Source organism: Mustelus asterias, chromosome 21 (genome assembly GCF_964213995.1).
Source record: "Mustelus asterias chromosome 21, sMusAst1.hap1.1, whole genome shotgun sequence".
Taxonomy (NCBI): Eukaryota; Metazoa; Chordata; class Chondrichthyes; order Carcharhiniformes; family Triakidae; genus Mustelus; species Mustelus asterias.
In genome coordinates, this window is record NC_135821.1 from 43,998,381 (window position 1) to 44,024,757 (window position 26,377).

The 26,377-nt window shown below is 46.6% G+C and overlaps 1 long non-coding RNA gene across 2 annotated transcripts in view; it reads right to left on the minus strand.

The window, feature by feature from the left end:
• Positions 1–23,544, minus strand: part of LOC144509234 (uncharacterized) — an 84,727-nt gene extending 61,183 nt beyond the window's left edge. Inside the window, exons 1-2 of one of the 2 annotated variants that reach the window (XR_013500424.1) lie at positions 23,414–23,532; positions 17,329–17,543 (exon numbers count right to left, since the gene is read on the minus strand). This is a non-coding gene — a long non-coding RNA (uncharacterized LOC144509234). Of the gene's footprint in view, positions 1–17,328; positions 17,544–23,413 lie in introns of both variants that reach the window. The other variant, XR_013500425.1, reaches the window with a different exon arrangement.
• Positions 23,545–26,377: the final 2,833 nt, after the last annotated feature.

Sequence of the window (26,377 nt, forward strand, 5' to 3'; positions counted from 1 at the left end):
AGAATCACTGGCTGAAGAAATTCCTTCTCATCTCAGTTCTAAAGGGCCGTCCCTTTACACTGAGGCTATGCCCTTGGATCCGAGTCTCTCCTACCAATGGAAACACCTTCCCTACGTCCACTCTATCCAGGCCTTTCATTGTTATATAAGTTTCAATGAGATCCCCCCACATTCTCTGAACTCCATCGAGTACAGACCTAGAGTCCTCAGACATTCCTTATACATCAGGCTTTTCATTCCCGAGATCATTCTCGTGAACCTCCTCTGGACCCTCTCCAAGGTCAGCACATCCTTCCTTAGATAAGGGGCCCAAAATTGCTCACAAAATTCTAAATGTGGTCTCACCAGAGCCTTATAAAGCCTCAGTAGTACATGAGCAAAATATATTCACAGATGCGCAAAGTGTATACAGTGAGCAAAGACCTATGCCACCATTATGCTCTCTATCTTTATGAACATTTTTTACTCTACTGCAATGTCTAGGTGCTTCCCCGACATCTGCAGCAGAGGTGGAGGCAGCCTACTCACAGCTATGCCCCTTTATAGAATCCCTACAATGCAGAAGGAGGCTGTTCGGCCCATCGAGTCTGTGCCAACCACAATCCCACCCAGCTCTGTTCCCATAACCCCACATATTTACTCTGCTAACCCCCCTGACACTAGGATCAAGTTAACATGGCCAATCAGCCTAACCCGCACATCTTTGGACTGTGGGAGGAAACAGGAGCACCTGGAGGGAACCCACGCAGACATGGGAGGAATGTGCAAACTCCACACGGACAGTGACCCGAGGCCAGAATTGAACCCGGGTCCCTGGTGCAATGAGGCAGCAGTGTTAATTACTGTGCCACCGTGCCGCCCTTTGTCTGTGATGACTTGGGTGAGTGTCTCCTAAAGGGCTGAGGCCTGGAAGACCGCGGCCTGCTTTTGGGTCTCCTCCTGTGGGGCAGGTGCACATTCCTGGGCCTGAGAATCTGGAGATGCTGGGATCACAGACAGAGGGGGTTGGAGCAACTGGACAGCCTGGGAAAGTTCTTGGTCTATTGGCCCGGATTGTCTGGCTAATGCCTCTCCCCACTATTGCTCCCAAGGGCCCTTCCCCATCTCAAAGAACAAAGAACATTACAGCACAGGAACAGGCCCTTCGGCCCTCCAAACCCGTGCCGCTCCCTGGTCTAAACTAGACCATTCTTTTGTATCCCTCCATTCCCACTCCGTTCATATGGCTATCTAGATAAGTCTTAAACGTTCCCAGTGTGTCCGCCTCCACCACCTTGCCTGGCAGCGCATTCCAGGCCCCCACCACCCTCTGTGTAAAATATGTCCTTCTGATATCTGTGTTAAACCTCCCCCCCTTCACCTTGAACCTATGACCCCTCGTGAACGTCACCACCGACCTGGGGAAAAGCTTCCCACCGTTCACCCTATCTATGCCTTTCATAATTTTATACACCTCTATTAAGTCTCACCTCATCCTCTGTCTTTCCAGGGAGAACAACCCCAGTTTACCCAATCTCTCCTCATAACTAAGCCCCTCCATACCAGGCAACATCCTGGTAAACCTCCTCTGTACTCTCTCCAAAGCCTCCATGTCTTTCTGGTAGTGTGGTGACCAGAACTGGACGCAGTATTCCAAATGCAGCCGAACCAACGTTCTATACATCTGCAACATCAGACCCCAACTTTTATACTCTATGCCCCGTCCTATAAAGGCAAGCATGCCATATGCCTTCTTCACCACCTTCTCCACCCGTGACGTCACCTTCAAGGATCTGTGGACTTGCACACCCAGGTCCCTCTGCATATCTACACCCTTTATGGTTCTGCCATTTATCGTAGAGTTCCTCCCTACATTATTTCTACCAAAATGCATCACTTCGCATTTATCAGGATTGAACTCCATCTGCCATTTCTTTGCCCAAATTTCCAGCCTATCTATATCCTTCTGTAGCCTCTGACAATGCTCCTCACTAACTGCAAGTCCTGCCAGTTTTGTGTCGTCCGCAAACGTACTGATCACCCCAGTTACACCTTCTTCCAGATCATTTATATAAATCACAAACAGCAGAGGTCCCAATACAGAGCCTTGCGGAACACCACTAGTCACAGGCCTCCAGCTGGAAAAAGACCCTTCCACTACCACCCTCTGTCTTCTGTGACCAAGCCAGTTCTCCACCCATCTAGCCACCTCCCCCTTTATCCCATGAGATCCAACCTTTTTCACCAGCCTACCATGAGGGACTTTGTCAAATGCTTTACTAAAGTCCATATAGACGACATCCACGGCCCTTCCCTCGTCAACCATTCCAGTCACTTCTTCAAAAAACTCCACCAGGTTAGTGAGGCATGACCTCCCTCTCACAAAACCATGCTGACTATCGTTAATGAGTTTATTCCTTTCTAAATGCGCATACATCCTATCTCTAAGAATCTTCTCCAACAACTTCCCCACCACGGACGTCAAGCTCACCGGCCTATAATTACCCGGGTTATCCTTCCTACCCTTCTTAAATAACGGGACCACATTAGCTATCCTCCACTCCTCTGGGACCTCACCTGTGTCCAGTGACGAGACAAAGATTTGCGTCAGAGGCCAGCGATTTCATCTCTCGTCTCCCTGAGCAGCCTTGGATAGATTCCATCAGGCCCTGGGGATTTGTCAGTCTTTATATTCTCTAATAAACCTAACACTTCCTCCCGTGTAATGGAGATTTTCTCCAACGGTTCAACACTCCCCTCTGAGACACTCCCAGTCAACACATCCCTCTCCTTTGTGAATACCGACGCAAAGTATTCATTTAGGATCTCCCCTACTTCTTTGGGCTCCAAGCATAATTCCCCACTTTTGTCCCTGAGAGGTCCGATTTTTTCCCTGACAACCCTTTTGTTCCTAACCTATGAATAAAATGCCTTGGGATTCTCCTTAATCCTGTCTGCCAAGGACATTTCGTGACCCCTTTTTGCCCTTCTAATTCCCCGTTTGAGTTCTTTCCTACTTTCTTTGTACTCCTCCAGAGCTCCCTCCGTTTTTAGCTGCCTGGACCTAACATACGCCTCTCTTTTCTTTTTGACCAGTCCCTCAATTTCCCTGGTTATCCACGGTTCTCGAATCCTACCCTTCCTATCCTTTTTTACAGGCACATGCCTGTCCTGTAGCCCTAACAACTGTTCCTTAAAAGACTCCCACATGCCAGATGTGGATTTACCCTCAAACAGCCTCTCCCAATCAACAGCTGCCAATTTCTGCCTAATCCCACTAAAGTTAGCCTTCCCCCAATCCAACATGCCTGTCCCTTGGGACACCACTCATCCTTTTCCATCACTATCCTAAAGCTAACAGAATTGTGGTCACTATTTGCCACATGTTCCCCTACCGAAACTTTGAAGACCTGACCGGGCTCATTCCCCAGTACTAGGTCCAGTATAGCCCCCTCTCTAGTCGGGCTATCTACATATTGTTCCAAGGAACCCTCCTGTACGCATTTTACAAATTCCTCCCCATTCAGAGTCCCAGCTCTCAGCGATTTCCAGTCTATACCAGGGAAATTGAAGTCTCCCACTACAACAACCCTATTTTTTCTGCACCTATCCAGTATCTCCTGACATATCCGTTCTTCCACTTCCCTTGGGCTGTTGGGGGGCCTATAGTATACCCCCAACATAGTGACTGCACCCTTCCTGTTTCTAAGCTCCACCCAGAGTGACTCGTTACACGACCCCTCTGAATTGTCCTCCCTCTGCACCGCTGTAATATGCTCTCCAACTAATACTGCTACTCCCCCACCTCTTTTGGCCCCTCCTCTGTCTCGCCTAAAACACTTGTACCCTGGAATATTCAGCTGCCAGTCTTGTCCCTCTTTCAACCAAGTCTCTGTCACCGCAACCACATCCAAATTCCTCGTGAGCATTAAGGCCCTAAGTTCGTCTGTCTTACCTGCTATGCTCCTTGCATTGAAGTATAAGCACTCCAGACCTCCAGGCCCAGTGAGGTCATCCTCCCCCAGAGTGCTCTTCTTCTTTGCCAGCCTTGTCCCAGCCCCAAGCTCGTCCCCAGCCTCTACACTTGTAGACCTAATATTTTGATCCCCACCCCCCTGCCATACTAGTTAACCCCACGCCCCCCCCCCCCCCCCCCGAACTGCACTAGCAAAACTCCCAGCCAGGATATTCATGCCCTTCCAACTTAGTTGTGACCCGTCCTTCTTGTACAGGTGCCATCCTCTCCTGAAAACTTCCCATTGATCTAGGAAAATGAAGCCCTCCCTCCTGGACCAGTCCTTTAGCCAAGCATTCAATTGTACTAACTCCCTATTCTTAGCCTTACTGGCACGAGGCATTGGGAGCAGCCCAGAGATGGCCACCCTGGAGGCCCTACATTTTAGTCTATTTCCCAACTCCTTGAATTGCTCTCGTAGGATCCCCCTGCTCTTCCTATCTACGTCATTTGAAGATAGACAGATCCTGGAGGGAGATCAAGGCTACCCGCCCCCTCTCTCTTAGCCACTGATGGATCCCACTCATGACTATAGAATCTTGAATCCTTACAGTACAGAAGGAGGCCATTCGGCCCAGCGAGTCTGCACCAAAACAATCTAATCCAGGCCCTATCCCTGCAACACTACGTATTTACCCTGCTAGTCCCCCTAACACTCAGGAGCAATTTAACATGGCCAATCGACCTAACATGCACATCTTTGTAGTGTGGGAGGAAACTGGAGCACCTGGAGGAGAATGTGCAAACTCACACAGACAGTCACCCAAGGCTGGAATTGAACCTGGAGCTGTGAGGCTGCAGTGCTAAGCACTGTGACACCATGCTGCTCGATAGAAATGATGTGCAGATCCATGCACATATCTAGCATCGACTAATGGATAAGGTCACTATGGTGATCTCCACCCTTCCAATGGTAACCTCTCCACGTTGCCAAGTCACATCATCAGACTGAACCTGAGTTAACTTTTCTGTTCAACTCAGTTCCTCTGTTCTCAAGTGGTGATTGCCTCTGACATCCCTGCCCACTGTATTCCTGTCCATAGTTGGAGCTCCAACATCGCACTGAGGTAAGATGTAAAAGTGAGAGAATCGGTGATGATGTCCTCCCTTGTGCTGATGGTGGTGTGTGAGATTCCGATGAACTGTAACCCTGCTGGTGCCTGATAGCCTTGTGAGAATAAGGAGAAGGTTAACTTATCTTGAATTTAACTTGATGTGCTTGCTTCGCACTCTAGTCTCTGAGCCAAGAAGTTAAATTTCCACGTGAATCAGAAGGTTGGGCTTTGATGAAGGGTCATCGATACTCAAAACGTTGGCTCTATTCCCTTCGCACAGATGCTGTCAGACCTGCCGAGATTTCCCAACATTTTCTGTTTTTGTTTCAGGTTCCAGCATCCGCAGTATTTTGCTTTCATTTTATCATAGACGATTAACTTACCCTGGTGGAGAGGGTGAGATCATTCATCCTCTTCCTGCATCGGATAGTGGTCTTCTTCTGAGGAGCACAGGCGGTGACTGATGCGCGATTAAATCACTCGGGAGGCTAGATTGTACCCGGGAAATAAAGGCTTTTATTACTAACAAGAATGGAGCACACTATAGACAATACAATCCCAGACTAAAGGGTCACCAGGCAGTGCAGTGACCTTTATACTTCCCCAGGTAGGCGGAGCCAACTGGAGTGTACCACAGAACAATATCAACAGGTAGAACAGCCCAACCCTAACCCCAACAGTGACAACAGTAACATATCTACAAACACCCATAGTGCTGACCATCCATGGCTCAGCACTCATAGTGGTAACCAACTATGGTTCACCACAGTGACCACCCTGGCGAACCTCTCCCAAGCCTGGGTGGTAAAGTTGGTGCAACTCTGACCCGCATTAAAGAGGAAAAGGATCTCCCTCTGGTCCTTGACTGCCTCGAGGAATGTCACCAGTCCCTTGTCTCTGAATTTAGATGCACAGCAATTGTCTTTTCTGGGGGCTATTATGGTTTTTGCCACAATAACTCCTGGGCCGCAGAGAGTTAACATGTGTGTGGTTGCCATTTATATATGGCACACAGAAATAAGAGCCAATGAGGGAACAGCTGGCAGATGAATCCCACCCCACCACAAGATACCACAATGCTGATTATTCATGAATACACAGTAAGGTGAATAGCCAGATTGTTGTGCGTTTCCAGTGAAAGTGTACCAGTGTTTTTGTTGCAATTGTTTTTTGATTGTGTTCAGAAAATGATGCTAAGACTTCCTACAACTTGGTTTAAGAGGCACCAAGGGGAATTGAAGTTTTTAACAAAGGCAAGATAATGGAAACTTATTTGATTTGATTTATTATTGTCACATGTATTGGGATACAGTGAAAACTACTGCTTCATGCGCACTATACAGGCAGAGGTGAACTGAAGTGATAACCTGCCATGCCAGCCAGCGCAAACTGTGTCAACCTCCCTGTCCGCCACCACGCTTTGTCTCCGGGGCAGAAAATTCTGCCCTGAGTGTGTAACCTGTTGTTTATATCATATTTCTCATACTGCATCTGGTTCCTGATTTAGCTGGATGTAGTGATGGTAATGTTTGTCTCTGAAGAAACCTCAGAATATTTATCTTGAGTCAGAAAGTTAAATTCCCACGTGAGTCAGAAGGTTGGGCATTAACATTCTCGAAAATGAGTGCATCTTCTAAGCTAATACTCCAGTGCAGTGTCTCTCACATATATTAAAACTAGTTTTTAAAGGACAGTCACAGTTGTTATGTTGTGGCAGCCATATTACATTGCAAATTCCCACAGAAAGCAAATGAATGGTACAAAAACAGAAAATGCTGGAAAGTCTCAGCAGGTCTGACAGCATCCGTGGAGAGAGAATAGAGCCAACATTTCGAGTCAGGATGACCCTTCGTCAGAGCTGGTGTTGACTGAGGGAAGAATATTAGTCAGTGCATTGGGAGAACTTTCTGTTTCCTTGGAATAGTGCTGTAGAATTCCATGTCCACCTGAGCAGGTAAGCAGGTGTGGGGTTAAGTAGTCATCTGAAAGGCAGTACATCTGGCAGGGCAGCACTCCTTCAGTTCTGCACTGATATGTCTATGTGGTTACGTGCTTAAGCACAAACCTCTGGCTCAGGTGGACGGACTATATAAAGTGAGAAACATTGACAGTGCGGTAAGCCCAGTTGGAAAGCACATGTGTGTGAATATTAGATGAGGAGAGGATTGAGGCTCCATGCAGGAGAATAGACACAGATAATCAGTATTCACATGGGGATAATGGCTACTCGCACCGTGGGAATTAAGCCCTTCCTGTGGTCACCATTTTGAGTATCAAACTGCAGTTTTAAAACATACCAGAACCAATGGGTTCAAGCACAGCTCAGCAGAGCACGGATCATTCAATGAAGAAACTGTAACAAAATGGTCAAAAACAAACACATTAAACAGGGTGTCTTCTTGTCCTACAAAAGTCGGAGGTCACATATCAACGGACTCAAGAACAGCTTCTTCCCAACTGCCACCAGACGTTTGAATGGACCTACCTTATATTAAGAAGTGTCACAGCACCAGATTAAAGTCCAACAAGTTTATTTGGAATCATGAGCTTTCGGAGCACTGCTCCTTCATCAGGTGAGTGGAGCGATGGGTTCATAAACACGGCATATATAAACAGAGACACAACTGCAAGATAATGACATTGCAAGACATTGTCTGTACCTGTAAAGACTTGATTACCTGTAAAGACTTGCATTCCAATCATTAAACTGTGTCCCTATCTATATATGCCGTGTTTGTGAACCCACCTCTCCACTCACCTGACGAAGGAGCAGCGCTCCGAAAGCTCGTGATTCCAAATAAACCTGTTGGACTTTAACCTGGTGTTGTGAGACTTCTTACACCCAGTCCAACACCGACATCTCCACATCATATCTTATATTAAGTTGATCTTTCTCTACACCTTAGCTATGACTGTAACACTGTCTTCCTTTCCTTCTCCCCTATGTAATCTGTGAATGGCATGCTTTGTCTGTATAGCGCGCAAGAAACAATACTTTTCACCGTATCCCAATACATGTGACGATAATAAATCAAATCAAAAATGTTTTTGCCATCTTGTCCCTGTTAAAAAACTTCAATTCCCCTTGGTGCCTCTTAAACCAAGTCGTAGGAAGTCTTAGCGTCATTTTCTGAACACAGTCAAAAAACAATTGCGACAAGAACACTGGTACACTCAGGCAACAATCTGGTTTGGATTAAGCATTGGAAATGCAAGAAAGAGGTTTTAATTGATTCCTTTGACACATACTTCTTATTGACTGACAGAACTTTGCAAACTTTGGGCAAAGAGATGTTTTAGATGCCGGCCCAAATATAACATGTATGAAATCAGGATTCATTTTTCCAATCATTTCTAAATGTACGCCATTCCACTCAAACCAAGCTGCAAATCCAGTGGCATCAATGATGCTATCCATTCCCACGCTGAATATTTATGAATGCTGTCACACTCGGTGAATGAATCCAATTTCTGCTTTACGAGGATATATAGTATAACAGATGCCTGGCAGTAATTTACTGATGGAGGCTTGATATCGTAAGATCCCAAAATATCAAGAGAACCTCTGAATTGCTTTTCAATACAGTGGTTTTGCCATTTTTTTGTCCCTCTTTCAAGTGTCAGCTTTTGAGTTTAGTTGCCTTTGTACAGTGGTTGCTTTGAACACAGCTGAGACAGAAATAATAAGAAAGATGATCATCTATAGCATAATGCTACAATGTTTCTCCTTGCTTGTAGATTAATAGGGGATGATATTGCATTTATCTTAAAATATATAACTCTATGATCTATTTTAAGGAATTCAAATAAAACTGTGCATTGGGTGTAGAGCAGTCAGATTATAAAGTGCCTCTTGCTGATCATATTTTCTTTTTATAGATCAGCAGTAAAATCCCTGTTCAAATGTGAAGAGTGTGAATATCCTAGCTTGTAGAATAAAAGAGGAAGACTTGTGTTGATATAGCACCTATCACAACCCAGCTCGCTTCCTAGCTCTTTACAACCAATGAAGTACTTTTGAAGTGTAGTCTCCATTTATAATGTAGGAAATGTAGAATGAAATAAAGTAACATGGCTACACTCCAACAGAATGCCACATCTAATGCAGCTTCTTTCAATATTTAAATGTTTACAATTAACTCGCGCTTTTGAAGTTTCCTAAATTTATGCAGCAAGCTAATGATTCTGAGCCGTGGCCTTTACTCTTTCCACCATCGGTGCACCAGGGCTATAGTGTGTTCTGCCTACAACAAGCAACTCTCAAGGCTTCTTCAACAGTGCTTTCCAAACCCGTGGTCCCTACCACCTGGAGGAACAGGGACATCATCTTAGGAGATTGAGTAGACTGGGACTATATTCATTGGAAATCAGAAGAATGAGGGGAGATCCTATAGAAACACATAAGATTATGAAAGGAACAGATAAGATCGAAGCAGGGAGGTTGTTTCCACTGGCAGGTGAAACTAGAACTAGGGAGCATGGCCTCAAGATAAGGGGGAGCAGATTTAGGACTGAGTTGAGGAGGAACTTCTTCACCCAAAGGGTTGTGAATCTGTGGAATTCCCTGCCCAGTGAAGCAGTTGAGGCTACCTCATTGAATGTTTTTAAGGCAAAGATAGATAATTTTTTGGATAGTAAAGGAATTAAGGGTCATGGTGAGCCGGTGCGTAAGTGGAGCTGAGTCCACGAAAAGACCAGCCATGATCATATTGAATGACGGAGCCGGCTCGAGGCGCCAGGTGGCCTACACCTGCTCCTAGTTCTTATGTTCTTATGAGGGGATGGCCGAGTGGTATTATTGCTAGTCTATTAATCCAGAAGTTCAGCAAATGTTTTGGGGACCCGGGTTCGAATCCCGCCATAGTAGATGGTGGAATTTGAATTCAGTAAAAATATCTGGAATTAAGAATTTACTGATGACCATGAAAACCATTGTCGATTGTCAGGAAAACCCATCTGGTTCACTAATGTCCTTTAGGGAAGGAAATCTGCTGTCCTTACCTGGTCTGACCTATATGTGACTCCAGAGCCACAACAATGGTGTTGACTTTTAACTGCTCTCGGACAACTAGAGATGGGCAATAAATGCTAGCCAGCCAGCAACACCTATGTCCCACGAATGATTAATTAAAAAAATCCACCTGTGAACACCACCCACTCATTCTCCTCCAAGCTACACAGCACCCTGACTTGGGAAATATGTTGTCCTTCCTTCACTGTCGCTGGGTTAAAATCCTGGAACTCCCTCCCTAACAGCACTGTGGGTGTATCTACACCAAGTGGACTGCAACGGTTCAAGATGTAGAGCTCACCACCTTCTTGGGGGCAAATAGGGATGGACAATAAATGTTGGCATGGACAGCGATGCCCAAATCCCATGAATGAATGAAGAAAAATAGAATTTGTAAAATTTGTCTGAGAGAGCAATTGCATCATAGAAAAATCATAGAATCCCTACAGTGCAGATGGAGATCATTTGGCCCATCGAGTCTGCACCGACCACAATCCCACCCAGGCCCTATTCCCGTAACCCCACATATTTACCCTGCTAATCCCCCTGACACTAGGGTCAACTTAGCGTGGCCAATCGACCTAAACTAATTGGTGCGATAAGTCTTAATAACAATTAGACGTTTATGTAAATTGAGATGATTGGAGTTTTGAGCAATAAAATCACATTCAAAATTCACTCATCATAATTTTCTGCAACATTCCTGAGCTCGAGCTGATTTTTAAAAAAATATAAAATTAGGGAAGATTTTTTACCAACTTACGTGTCACAAAATTTTGAGTAACTTTAATTTGAAGAAGTAGATGGAGTTTAATCCGGATAAATGCGAAGTGATACATTTTGGAAGAAATAATGTAGGGAGGAGTTATACAATAAATGGCAGAGTCATCAGGAGTATAGAAACACAGAGGGACCTAGGTGTGCAAGTCCACAAATCCTTGAAGGTGGCAACACAGGTGGAGAAGGTGGTGAAGAAGGCATATGGTATGCTTGCCTTTATAGGACGGGGTATAGAGTATAAAAGCTGGAGTCTGATGATGCAGCTGTATAGAACGCTGGTTAGGCCACATTTGGAGTACTGCGTCCAGTTCTGGTCGCCGCACTACCAGAAGGACGTGGAGGCATTGGAGAGAGTGCAGAGAAGGTTTACCAGGATGTTGCCTGGTATGGAGGGTCTTAGCTATGAGGAGAGATTGGGTAGACTGGGGTTGTTCTCCTTGGAAAGATGGAGAATGAGGGGAGACCTAATAGAGGTATACAAGATTATGAAGGGTATAGATAGGGTGAACAGTGGGAAGCTTTTTCCCAGGTCGGAGGTGACGATCACGAGGGGTCACGGGCTCAAGCTGAGAGGGGCGAGGTATAACTCAGACATCAGAGGGACGTTTTTTACACAGAGGGTGGTGGGGGCCTGGAATGCGCTGCCAAGTAGGGTGGTGGAGGCAGGCACGCTGACATCGTTTAAGACTTACCTGGATAGTCACATGAGCAGCCTGGGAATGGAGGGATACAAACGATTGGTCTAGTTGGACCAAGGAGCGGCACAGGCTTGGAGGGCCGAAGGGCCTGTTTCCTGTGCTGTACTGTTCTTTGTTCTTTGTTCTTTGTTCTAAAGAACTATTTCTGTCCAAGTGGTTGAGAATTGACATTCTGGAGTGATACATTTTACACTCTTGTTTTGTGAAATCATCAATAATTTAAGCTTCAAGTTTCAATATCAATAGATCATTTTAACCTCATTTTCTCCAATTCACACTCTCAGTGATATAAAAAGCTGCCATATCTCATTCCTTTTGAAGCAAGCTTTGTGATACAGCTTTTAATTTCAAGGTAATATTTTCACTGCACTCTTTGAAAGAGAGCTACATGATGCTTTCAGCATGATATCTTTATTCCCTACCCCCTAAGCTGCCTTTAAAGTTGTGGATTCCCCTAATACTTAGGTTCCTCTGTATCACCTGCCCAAGAAAGTAACTTGTCTCATTGGTAATGAAAGGAGGTAATGAACGAGCAGCAGAGATTTGACCCTGCCAGTAGTAAGGTGTCTCTGAAACACTGGGCAAAGTTTTCCAATTTTTTTGGCCAAGTGTCAACTTGGGCAAAAAAAGCCAGGTGTAGCCCACCAATGGCGATGACCAATTTTCCCACCATATTTTTAGACATTGAAGAAAAAAACATTCATGGTTTCATGCAGCCTCCCTGGCGGACAGCTTCTGATTCACCTGTCCTTTTGTTAGCTGAGTGCTTCAATCAATCGGGGTGCTTCACCCACCCCAACACTCCCCAGGTACTTCTTCCAAGTCCACCTAGTCAAATGGCTGCAGAGAAGTCTGACCCCAGATTCTCGGAAGGAGAACTGACCAGAATGCTGGATGTCGTAATAGATGTGGAGATGCTGGCGTTGGACTGGGGTAAACACAGTAAGAAGTTTAACAACACCAGGTTAAAGTCCAACAGGTTTATTTGGTAGCAAAAGCCACACAAGCTTTCGGAGCTGCAAGCCCCTTCTTCAGGTGAGTGGGAATTCTGTTCACAAACAGAGCATATAAAGACACAAACTCAATTTACATGAATAATGGTTGGAATGCGAATACTTACAACGAATCAAGTCTTTAAGAAACAAAACAACATGAGTGGAGAGAGCATTGAGACAGGCTAAAAAGATGTGTATTGTCTCCAGACAAGACAGCCAGTGAGACTCTGTGGGGGTTACAAATAGTGGGACATGAACCCAATATCCCGGTTGAGGCCGTCCTCGTGTGTGCGGAACTTGGCTATCAGTTTCTGCTCAGCGACCACAGAGTTTCACTGGCTGTCTTGTCTGGAGACAATACACATCTTTTTAGCCTGTCTCGATGCTCTCTCCACTCATGTTGTTTTGTTTCTTAAAGACTTGATTAGTTGTAAGTATTCGCATTCCAACCATTATTCATGTAAATTGAGTTTGTGTCTTTATATGCTCTGTTTGTGAACAGAATTCTCACTCACCTGAAGAAGGGGCTTGCAGCTCTGAAAGCTTGTGTGGCTTTTGCTACCAAATAAACCTGTTGGACTTTAAGCTGGTGTTGTTAAACTTCTTACTGTGTCGTAATAGAGTCATAGAGTCATAGAGGTTTATAACATGGAAACAGGCCCTTCGACCCAACTTGTCCGTGCCGCCCTTTTTTTTAACCCTTAAGCTAGTCCCAATTGCCCGCATTTGGCCCCTATCCCTCTATACCTATCTTACCCATGTAACTGTCTAAACGCTTTTTAAAAGACAAAATTGAACCCGCCTCTACTACTACCTCTGGCAGCTTGTTCCAGACACTCACCACCGTCTGTGTAAAAATTGTCTCTCTGGACCCTTTTGTATCTCTCCCCTCAAACCTATGTATGCCCTCTAGTTTTAGACTCCCCTACCTTTGGGAAAAGATATTGACTTTCTAGCTGATCTATGCCCCTCATTATTTTATAGACTTCTACGAGAAGTCTCAGAATCACCTCTCAGCCTTCTACGCTCCAGAGAAAAAAGTCCCAGTCTATCAAGCCTCTCCTTATAACTTAAACCATCAAGTCCCGGTAGCATCCTAGTAAATCTCTTCTGCACTCTTTCTAGTTTAATAATATCCTTTCTATAATAGGGTGACAAGAACTGTACACAGTATTCCAAATGTGGCCTTACCAATGTCTTGTACAACTTCAACAAGACGTCCCAACTCCTGTATTCAATGTTCTGACCAATGAAACCAAGCATGCTGAATGCCTTCTTCATCACTCTGTCCACCTGTGACTCCACTTTCAAGGAGCTATGAACATGTACCCCTAGATCTCTTTATTCTGTAACTCTCCCAAATGCTCTACCATCAACTGAGTAAATCCTGCCCCGGTTCAATCTCCCAAAATGCATCACCTCGCATTTATCTAAATTAAACCCCATCTGCCATTCGTCAGCCCACTGGCCCAATTGATCAAGATCCCGTTGCAATCGGAGATAACCTTCTTCACTGCCCACTATACCACCAATCTTGCTGTCACCTGCGAACTTACTAACTATGCCTCCTATATTCTCATCCAAATCATTAATATAATTGACAATTAACAGTGGAGCCAGCACTGATCCCTGAGGCACACCACACAAGCCTCCAGTTTGAAAAACAACCATCCTCTGGCTTCTGTCATCAACACATTCTGTCATCAAGCCAGTTTTTTATCCATTTAGATACCTCACCCTGGATCCCGTGAGATTTAACCTCATGCAACAACCTACCATGTGGTACCATGTCAAAGGCCTTGCTAAAGTCCATGGAGACAACATCAACCATACTGCCCTCATCTATGTTCTTTGTTACCCCTTCAAAAAACTCAATCAAATTTGTGAGACATGATTTTCCACTCACAAAGCCACGCTGACTGTCCCTAATCAGTCCTTGTGTCTCTAAATGCCTGTAGATCCTGTCTCTCAAAACACCTTTCAACAACTTACCCACCACAGATATGAGGCTCACCGGCCTGTAGTTCCCAGGCTTTACCCTGCAGCCCTTTTTAAACAAAGGCACAACATTTGCCATCCTCCAATCTTCAGGCACCTCACCTGTGACTATCGATGATTCAAATATCTCGGCTAGGGGACCCGCAATTTCCTCCCTAGCCTCCCACAATGTCCTGGGATACACTTCATCAGAAACTGGGGCTTTATCTACTTTGATGTGCTTTAAGACTTCCAGCACCTCCTTCTCTGTAATATGTACAGTCCTCAAGACATCACTACTTATGTCCCCAAGTTCCCCATGCTTTTCTCAACAGTAAATGCTGATGAGAAATATTCATTTAGGATCTCACCCATCTCTTATGGATCCGCATATAAATGACCTAGTTGATCCTTAAGAGGCCCTATTCTCTCCCCTGTTACTCTTTTGCCCTTTATGTATTTGTAGAAGCTCTTTGCCTTATCTGCCAAAACAATCTCATGTCCCCTTTTTGCCCTCCTGATTTCTCTCTTAACTCTACTCCTACACCCCCTCTACTCTTCAAGGGATTCATTTGATCCCAGCTGCCTATTCATGTCATGTGCCTCCTTCTTCTTGAACACAGCCTCAATATCCCAAGTCATCCAGGGTTCCCTCCTCCTACCAGCCTTGCCCTTCACTCTAAGAGGAATGCGCTTACCCCGAACCCTGGTTAACACACTTTTGAAAGCCTCCCATTTACCAGACGTCCCTTTACCTTCCCATAGACTCCCCCAATTAATTTTTGACAGTTCCTGCCTGATACCATCAAAATTGGCCTTGCCACAATTTAGAATTTTAACTTTTGGGCCAGACCTACATTCTCCACAGCTATCTTAAAACTAATAGAATTATGGTCACTGGTCCCAAAGTGATCCCTCACTAACACGTCTGTCACCTGCCCTTCCTTATTTCCCAAGAGGAGGTCAAGTTTTGCCTCCTCTCTAGTCATTGAAGAGAGGTGCCACACCTTGTACCCGCAGGTGGGAAGGAGATCACCCAGCAAGCTTCAGTCTCCTCCCACAGTCCAAAGAACAAAGAACAATACAGCACAGGAACAGGCCCTTCGGCCCTCCAAGCCCGCGCCGCTCCCCGGTCCAGGATTGAATCCTGAATCCAGGATCCCCGCCCAATTTTCCAGCCTATCTACATACCAATATCCTATCCACCGAGCTGTCCCTCACAGCTACGATGCTTTGTTCATCACAACCTGTTAACTCACCCCCACCCCTCCATTCCAGACCATGTGATCTCCAGGGAGAGGCGAAAACCCAGAGTGAAAACCCCAGGGCCAATATGGGGGAAAAAAATCTGGGAAATTCCTCTCCGACCCCCTGAGGCGATCGAAACGAGTCCAGGAGATCACACTGGCCCTGATCGGAAAATGCTTCCCAACCCGAGTCATTTCCACTTCCACGAACACCATATGAATTCCCTGCCCCCGAGATAGGTTCCCAAAGATGTGCAGGTTAGGTCCATTGGCCACGCTAAATTGCCCCTTTGTGTCAGGGGATTAGCAGGGTAAACATGTAGGTTAGGGGGATAGGGCCTGGGTGGGATTGTTGTCAGTGCAGACTCGATGGGCTGAATGGCCTCTTTTTGCACTGTAGATTCTATGATTCTAATGTGACCAACCCTGCATGAGAGGTGCTGGCAGCGCTGTTCAGTGTTAGTTCCCTGCATAGGAGGGCAGGCATCTGGTGTTGGAAGAAAATGAATGTTCTCTTCCATTCCACCAGGGTAAGTCACTCTTCTCATCACTCTCCACTCAGCCGCACACACACCCATCACACATCCACAGGGAACTCACTCACTCACTGCCGCCTCAAGGGGCAGCACCATTCACTCACCCACTCACTTCCTCATCTCCCCTGTGGCTCATCTCCTCAACACCTCCTTGCTCCCATCCACCATCCACACGTGCCAGGCATCCTTACCATGTGCCCTGGCATGCAGCCTGCTTGTAGCCTCCCCATCTGTTCTATTGCAGGACAAGCTGTCTCATAATAGAGAGAAGAGATCCCTCACAGATTCCATCACCAAAACCAGCCTCCCATCCACTGACTCTGTCGACACTTCCCGCTGCCTCAGAAAAGCAGCCAGCATAATTAAAGACCCCACGCACCTGGGACATTCGCTTTTCTACCTTCCACCGTCGAGAAAAAAATACAAATATCTGAGGTCACGTCCCAACCGAGTCAAGAACAGCTTCTTCCCTGCTGCCATCAGACATTTGAATGGATCTACATAGCATTAAGTTGATCTTTCTCTACACCCTAGCTATGACTGTAACATTACATTCTGTACTCTCTCCTTTCCTTCTCTATGAATAGTATGTACAGCTCGCAAGAAACAATACTTTTCACTGTCTGCTAATACATGTGACAATAATAAATCAAAGTAAGATCAAAATAGGCGGAGGTTGCCTGAGTTTAAAAATCTTTTCGCCCTTTGAGGAGAGAGTCCTCCAGCTGGCCGGGATGAAGATGACTGCTCCCGTGTGAAGGGCAAGATGGGTGCCAAAATACAAGTGATGACCCATGACACCATTTTCCACCTCACCAACCGAATATGAATCTTGTCTCTTCTCTCTTTATGCCCATGCCAAGCACTAATAACATCACCTCTATATAGCGGGCACATCAGGGGAGTAGTTTGCACCCCCACCAACTCAGCAGTAGATACTACCCCAAACAACAGTTCAGATGAATTCTCCAACATGGAGATTGAAGAGGCAATGCCGCTTTTAGCCGCACCCTACATCAGTACAGAGACACACACCTCGGTGGGACTTAGCGTTAGAGAGGCCTCGGGGTCACAATCTGGTGAGTACCTCACTCCATCTGACGCCACAGCAGGTGAAGCAGCGATGTCCCAGGGAACTGGCTCTCGGAGGATTGCGGGAGGCCAGGACTCAGCTGAATCCCAGTCGGATGCCATGCCTCTGGATTCAGTCATGCCTCAGTTGCTGGTGCTCCAAAGGTAAAGTCCTTTACCTAGATGGCACAGTGGCACAGTGGTTAGCACGGCTGCCTCACAGCTCCAGGGACCTGGGTTCAATTCCGGCCTCGGGCCGCTGTCTGTGTGGAGTTTGCACATTCTCTCTGTGTCTGCGTGGGTTTCCTCCCAGTGCTCTGGTTTCCTCCCACAGTCCAAAGATATGTGGGTTAAATGGATTGGCCATGATAAATTGTCCCTTAGTGTCAGGGGGATTAGAAGGGTAAATATGTGGGGTTACGGGGATAGGACCTGGGTGGAATTGTTGTCAGTGCAGGCTTTATGGGCCAAATGGCCTCCTTCTGCACTGAACATGAGGAAGGCATGTTAACTTCATTCCTCAGACATAAAGCCCAACTGGAGGAGCCCCGATGCCTTCTGTCTGAAGAGATTGTGCCAACAGTCCAAGGCAGCCAGGTCACCGCTGTGAGGGTGGCATCCATAGTCGAGACTTTAGTGCACTGGTGGAGGGCATGAATCCACAATGCAGGATGTGTAGTCCTCTATGAGTGCCAGCGCCAGAGGATGGGGGCTTCTCCACCTCAATCCAACTGCCCCTCTATCCCAAGGAGGAAATCAGCAGCCCTCAAGCACCCAGAGGGAGGAGAAGCTGCTGCATAGCCTAGGGCCTTCCACCTAGGAAAGGTTGAAGTGACCAGCCCTGACTCCCCTCTTCTTGTGACCGAGACAGCTCCAGCCCCGCACACCAAGGAGGGTGGCACCATCACACAACAACAACCCAAGACCAGGCTAGGGCCCTCTGAGTCTTATCCCTCCAGAGGATGCTGACCATGGTCATTTCAGATAGCAGCTGCCTCCACCTCTGTTCTGGATCCTCGGAGATACAAAGATGTAGCGGTAGGGTTAGAAAGGTTAAGAGCGTGGGCATGGGTGTTGTTAGGCACCTGTAGATAGTGAGCACATATGTAAATCTTCAACCACCTCTGTCAATGTATTAAATCCCAATTGCTGCCACCTCTCTGTGCCTCCCCGCTCTCGTCAGATTTCTCCATAAAGTGTCGCTGAGACAACTGCGTATACCTAACACTGAGAGGCTGGATGCTCACACATAGAGCCTCCTCTATCTCCTCACTACAAGGTTGTCTGAGCAACATCACCCTGATATGATCCTGGTCATGGGGAGTTAGCGAGCTGTCTTCAGCCAGACAGGAGTCAGACATTGGCAGTAACTCTTTGAGGAACAATGCGCTGTCGCCAGCACCGCCCCTCCCCCCGAAGCATGAACCCCTTTGCTGGCTCGTACCCCTCACCCTCCCCGAGCTCTCTCCAAACTCCCCTTGGAAGTGCGCTTGCCAGTTCCTCACTTTTATAAAATGTTTGTAAACGGCGCCGATGTGATGTCACACCACCGGGACAGGACTTCTCAGCATGAGGGAAGGTTACAGCGGGAAGTCTGCGAATGGAATTCTCAACCTTTCATCGACATAGATATAGAATCCTACAGCGCAGAAGGAGACCATTCAGCCCATCGAGTCTGCACCGACCACAATTCCACCCAGGCCCTATCCCCATAACCCCATGCATTTACCCTTGCTAGTCCCCCTGACACTAAGGGGAAATTTAGCATGGCCAATACACCTAACATCTTTGGACTGTAGGAGAAAGTCGGAGCACTTGGAGGAAACCCATGCAGACATGGAGAGAATGTGCAAACTTCACACATGCAGATTTTTTACACAGAGGATGATGGGTGCCTGGAACTCATTGCCGGGGGAGGTAGTGGAAGTAGATACGACTTTTAAGGAGCGTCTTGACAAATACAAGAATAGGATGGGAATAGGGGGATATGATCCCCAGAAGGGTTGGGGGTTTTAGTTAAGTCGGGTAGCATGGTCGGTGCAGGCTTGGAGGGCCGAAGGGCCTGTTCCTGCATTGCAATTTTCTTTGTTCTTTGTTCTTTGACCCAAGCCGGGAATCGAACCCGGGTCCCTGGCACTGTGAGGCAGCAATGTTAACCACTGTGCCACCGTGCCACCCCATGGCAGGAACTCCATCATGGTGGGGGACGGGAGGGTGTGGAAGGGGAGGGGCAGGGAAATTGCTCCAGGAAATCTCACCGGCGCGAATCCTGTTTTTAGCTTTAATTTCCTCAATTTCCGGGCTGCAATTAGGATGGTTCAGACAGCAACATGAATGGTAATAAGAAAACCTTCCTTTTAAAAGGAGCCAGTCCGTCTTCCCTCAATCACTGGTTTGCCCAGCGACGTCCCCAGTTACAGGTACCCAGTGTCCACCTTTAATCCTTCATCACCATGTTGGTCAGCATCTAACAGCCGTGCTGGAGCATCATTGAGCCTTTTGTCACAGCAGTTTAGTGAATGGCATTCGGGGAGATTGGAGTCTGCCTTCTCTGAGGGCATCCCCTGAAGCAACTTTAATGATGTGAACACAACTGAGGAGCTGGGTCAAAGATCAGTCGATCGGCTGAGAAAGTGGGGCAGGCTGCTGTCAGGGATTATTACCCACTTGCTAACACAAGGTAAACGTTCATGGTTTTAACCGCACGTAACCCTTGTCCTCTGCACACAGATCTGTTAGACAAGGAGGCAAAAGAAATCTATCAAGGGATTAAGTTAACACTTAATTGAAAATTATTCTTATCTGATTTGCTGTCAATGGGGGAATGTTGCAGCGAAGAATTCAACTGCTGGAAGTAAGTTTGATGCAGCGATGGTTATTCTCAACATGCATGGTGTAATGTGGCGGGGAAGAGTGGGGGAACTTTCACCCAGCCCATTCAGCTGGAGACCAAGGAATCAGGTCAAACCCAATCTTTATGCTCATTGACTTCAGAGTAGAGTGAGTTAGGGAGGGGGTGCCGGATGTGGTCATGGGGGTCGGGGGTCGTGGGGGGGGGGGGGGGGAGGGGAGGTTGGTGGAAGGAGTTAAGGTGGTTGTAAACCATGTGGCCAATCTGACCCTGTCAGTTTCCAATCCAGCTGGTTGGGTTCAAATTCTCCCCCATTCCAGTTGCCAAGACAAGGCGTTGTGTCCTGTGGTCAAAGAGAATAATGGCTGCTCTCTCACCGTTACTTACTGTGTGATTAATAGAACTGCACAGTGAGCCATCAGTACAGAGTGGTATGCTCCCAACTTTTCTGTTTCAGTGTTTGATGGCTTTGGAACGAAAACAGGAAGTGCTGGAAAATCTCAACAGGTCTGACAGCATCCGCGGGGAGAGAATACAGCCAACGTTTCAAGTCTGGATGACCCTTCATCAGAGCAAAGAGCAACGAGAATCAGCAGAGATTATTACTGTGAGGGTGGGGGGTGTGGAATTGGATAAAGAGAATGCAAATGTAAAAATTTTAAAATTGATCTTATTAATGTCACAAGTAGGCTTACATCAACACTGCACTGATGTTACTGTGAAAACCCCTAGTCACCACACTCCAGCACCTGTTCGGGTACATTGAGGGAGAATTTAGTATGGCCAATGCACCTAACCAGCACATCTTTCGTACTATGGGAGGAAACCGGAGCACCCGGAGGAAACCCACGCAGACGTGAGGAGAACATGCAGACTCTGCACAGACAGTGACCTAAGCCGGTAATTGAACCCGGGTACCTGGCACAGGGAGGCTGTAGTGCTGACCACTGTGTCACCGTGCCGCCTCTGGCAAAAAGAAAACCAGTTTGTTTAGTCCCTGTCCCTGCACTCTGGCCCGAATAAAAATAAAAGCAAAACACTGTGGATGCTGGAATGTGAAACAAAAACAGAAAATGCTGGGAAATCTCAGCAGGTCTGACAGAGTCTGTGGAGAGAGAATAGAGCCAACGTTTCGAGTCGGGATGACCCTTCATCAGAGCTAAGAGCAAAGAGAATCAGCAGAGATTTATATTATGAGGGGTTGGTGGGGTTTCCTCCGGGTGCTCCAGTTTCCTCCCATAGTACGAAAGATGTGCTGGTTAGGTGCATTGGCCATACTAAATTCTCCCTCAGTGTACCTGAACAGGTGCTGAAGTGTGGTGACTAGGCGATTTTCACAGTAACTTCATAGCAATGTTAATGTAAGCCTACTTGTGACATTAATAAGATAAACTTTAAAATTTTTACTGGGCAATTCATGTACGTGAATATTGAATAAGGCAAGGTTAGCTTTTGCTGTGATATTCTCTCCACCCCTCACTGTAGTCAAATGGGGTTGTGAAGTGGGGGGGGGGGGGGGGGTGGTGGTGGATATCGGAGGGATTGGGTTTTCTACTTCCCTGAAGTTCCATCATTATTTTCGAATGAGAAAAAGGTGAGGCCAGAAGCAAAAATCTGAACCCTCACTGTCTTAGCGCACACTTAACCAGAAGTCTGATGATGTCTAAGAAATTATGCTTCATGATGATTCTTTGTAAAAGATTTATAAATCGCTGGTTAGACCTTGGTTGCAATATTGCTGCTCTGGACATTCCACCTTTGGAAGGATGTCAAGGCCTTAGGGAGGGTATGGAAGGGATTCACTCGAATAGTGTCAGAGGTGAGGGATGTCAGTTCTGTGGAGGGATTGGAGAAGCCGGGAATATTCTCTTCTTCCAGCGCGGAAGAGTTAAGAGCAGATCTGGGGTGTTCAAAACTATGAAGGACTTAAATAGAGTAAATAACCTGTTGGCAGTCACTGGTGGACACAGACTCAATATCAACAGCAAAGGAACCACAATGAGGGAATTTTCTTTACGACCTGCAGTGTACTGCTTGAATGGGGCAGGTAGAATCTTCACAAAGAGACTGCAGGCTTATGAAGCGAGGTCAGAGGAATGTGGGCGGCACGGTGGTACAGTGGTTAGCCCTTCTGCCTTACAACACCAGGACCCCAGGTTCGATTCCTGGCTTAGGTCACTGTCTGTGTTGGAGTCTGCATGTTCTCCCCGTGTTGGTGTGTGTTTCCTCCGGGTGCTCCCGTTTCCTTCCACAGTCCAAAGATGTGCGGGTTAGGTGGATTGGCCATGCTAAATTTCCCCTTAGCATCAGGGGGACTAGCTAGAACAAATGCACGGGGTTATGGGGATAGGGCCTGGGTGGGATTGTGGTTGGCGCAGACTTGATGGGCCGAAAGGCTCTGTAGGATTCTGTGAATGGGACTAATTCGATAGATTTTTCAACAAGCTAGCAGAGGGTTGATGGGCTGAATGGACTCCTTCTATGCCCTATCATTCTGCGATCCATCGACATGCACAGTCTGTGGTCTGAAGCACTTTGATGACAGGAAAGCCAGCACACTCTGTCTCCCAATACATTTATTTAACTCCTCCTTTCTTTAATTGCTGTTTCTCACTGCAGGCACTTGGGATTGGGGGAGGCTGGCATTTTTCTATGGCTTACTCCAGCTTAAAGCACCAAAGCATTCATTGAAAAGAGAAGGATGGAACAGATAATAAGCCGATGCAGCCTTTGGTTTTGACTGCAATTTGTTTTGCATACACTCAAGCGACATATGGATGATTTGTGTGCTGCTCCCTCACTTACCAGCAGGGGGAGGTATTGTATCACTTTCTGCCAACATGTATCATCTGGCCTAAATTGTCCTTGTCTCTGTTTTATTTGACTGACTTAGAATTGCTGATCGTTCTGACAAAACTTGCCACATAACAGACAGTTGAATTTAAAGGTAGACAACAGTGCTACTAAAATCATTAATCAGTTTTGAAAGATATTATTCCCCAAAGATTGATGTGCTAATGTTCCATATCGAAAAAACAAGGTTGACTGGCAATAGGCTTCCAATATATTACAGTATGCTCCTTTTCCTCTCTTCAAAATTAAAGTATTCTTACAGGTCACTTAAGCCTTGTCTGTACTAAAACTCTGTGCTCGAGTGCGAGTTGTTAGATGGGATTGATAGAGGTTAGAACGACTTACCCCTGAAAAGGACGAGGGAATCACAGACATAGGTTAATCATGTGTTGTTCAGTGCATATCAGGCACCGTGTGAAATTCATGCTGCCTGCTGCTTTAGATCATTTCTGCATACAGTCAGTGCTTCCCCCGTGCTGTTCCCTGGCTGCAAAGAGTTAGCAGCTGCCTGTCACTGCCACTGGCCAGTGCCACTTTTTAAATATTCTTTCATCCATTCTCAGGATGTGAGCATTGCTGGCAACGCCAGTATGTTTTGCTCATCCCTAATTGCCCTTTACAAAGCGGTGGTGAGCTGCCTGCTTGAGCCACCACAGTCCGTGTGTGGTGCAGGTACACCCACTGTGCTGCCAGGAAAGCATTCCAGGATTTTGACCCAGCGAGAGTGATGGAACAGCGACGGAACAGCGATATGGCTCCATGTCAGGACGGTGTGAGACTTGGAGGGCAACTTTCAGATGGCGGTCTTCCAAGGCATCTGCTGCTCTTGCACCTCTAGGTGATAAAGGTTGCGGACTCAGATCTGGGGACCAGGGTTCAAATCCCAACACAGCAGATGGTGAAATTCGAATTCAATAAGAAATCTGGAATTAAAAATCTAACGATAATCATGAAATCATTGCGAATCGTCGTAAAAACCCATCTGGTTCACTAATATCCTTTAGGGAAGGAAATCTGTCATTCTTACCCAGTCTGGTCTACATGTGACTTCATCCACAGCAATGTGGTTGACTCATAAATGCCCTCTGAAATGGAGGGAAGTTAAGGCTGGGCAATAAATGCTGGCCCAGCCAGCGAGGCCACGTCACTTAAACATTGCAGATGCTAAAGCAGCTTTCTCAAACGTGAACCCAGGGAAAGCGACTGGTCCGGATGGGGTACCCGGACGAGCACTCAGATCCTGCAAGGGTCAGCTGGCAGGGGTATTGGAAGACATCTTCAGCCTCTCTTTCCAACAATCTGAAGTCCCTTTCTGCTTCAAGAAGACGATCATCATCCCAGTACCAAAGAAAAGCAAGGCAGCGTGCCTTAATGACTATCATCCGGTGGCTCTGACATCCATCATTATGAAGTGCTTCGAAAGGCTAGTCATGGCACAAATCAATTCCAGCCTCCTGGACTGCCTGGATCCACTACAGTTTGCCTACCACTGCAACAGGTCCACAGCAGACGCCATCTCCCTGACCCTGCACTCAACCCCGGAACACCTAGATAACAAGGACACCGATGTCAGACTGCTATTTATTGACTACAGATCAGCCTTCAACACTATTATTGCTACGAAACTCATCTCCAAACTCCATGGCCTGGGCCTTGGCTCCTCTCTCTGCGACTGGATCCTGAACTTCCTAACCCACAGACTGCAATCAGTAAGGATAGACAACAACACCTCCTCCACGATCATCCTCAACACCAGTGCCCCACAAGACTGTGTTCTCAGTCACCTATTATACTCCTTATACACCTATGACTGTGCGGCCAAATCCCCCTCCAATTCGATTTTCAAGTTTGTTGATGACACCAACATAGTGGGTCAGACCTCAAACAATGACGAGACAGAGTACGGAAATGAGATAGAGAATCTGGTGGACTGGTTCGGCGAGAATAATCTCTCCCTTAATGCCAACAGAACGAAGGAGATTGTCATCGACTTCAGGAAACGTAGTGGAGAACATGTCCCTGTTTACATCAGTGGGGACGAAGGAGAAATGGTCAAGACCTTCAGGTTTTTAGGTGTTCAGATCCCCAACAATCTTTCCTGGTCCCCCCATGCTGACACCATAGTTACGAAAGTCCACTAGTGCCTCTACTTTCTTAGAAGTCGAAGGAAATTTGGCATGTCACCTCCGACTTTCACCAACTTTTACAGATGCACCGTAGAAAGCATTCTTTCTGGTTGTATCACAGCTTGGTACGGCTCCTGCTCTGCCCAAGACCGCAAGAAGCTACAAAAGGCTGTGAATGTAGCCCAATCCATCACGCAAACCAGCCTCCCATCCACTAACTCTGTCTACACTTCCCGCTGCCTCGGCAAAGCAGCCAGCATAATTAAGGACTCCATGCACCCCATCAGTCTCCCTTCCACCTTCTTCCGTCGGGAAAAAAATACAAAGGTCTGAGGTCACATACCAACTGACTCAAGAACAGCTTCTTCCCTGCTGCCATCAGACTTTTGAATGTACCTACCTCGCACTAAGTTGATCTTTCTCTAGCTGTGACTGTAACACGACATTCTGCACTCTCTTGTTTCCTTCTCTATGAATGGTATGCTTTATCTGTATAGCGTGCAAGAAACAATACTTCTCACTGCATACTGTCACTCATGTGACAATAATAAATGAAATCTTATGAATAATAAAAGATTTGGAAAGTGCTGTTGAAGGAGCCTTGGTGAGTTGCTGCAGTGCATCTTGTAGATGGTACACACGGCTGCCACTGTGCGTCGGTGTTGAAGGGAGTGAATGTTTAAGTTGGGGGATGGGGTGCCAATTAAATGGGTCGCTTTGTCCTGGGTGGTGTCAAGCTCCCTGAGTGTTGTCGGAGTTGCACTCATCCAGGCAAGTGGAGAGTATTTCATCATACTCCCAGCTTATGCCTCGTAGATGGTGGACAGGTTTTGGGGAGTCAGGGAGTGAGTTACTCACCATAGAATTTCTAGTCTGTTCTTGTAGCCATAGTATTTGCATAGCTAGTCCAGTTCAGATTCTCATCAATGGTAACCCCCAAAATATGGATAGTGGGGGACCCAGAGATGGTAATGCCAGCAAATGTCAAGAGGCAATGGTAGAATTCTCTCTTGTTAGAATCATAGGATCATAGAATCCCTACAGTACAGAAGGAGGCCATTTGGCCCATCCGAGTCTGCACCGACCACAATCCCCTCTAGGTCCTATTCCCATAACCTCACATAATTTACCCTGCTAATCCCCTGACACTAAGGGGTAACTTAGCATGGCCAATCAACCTAAC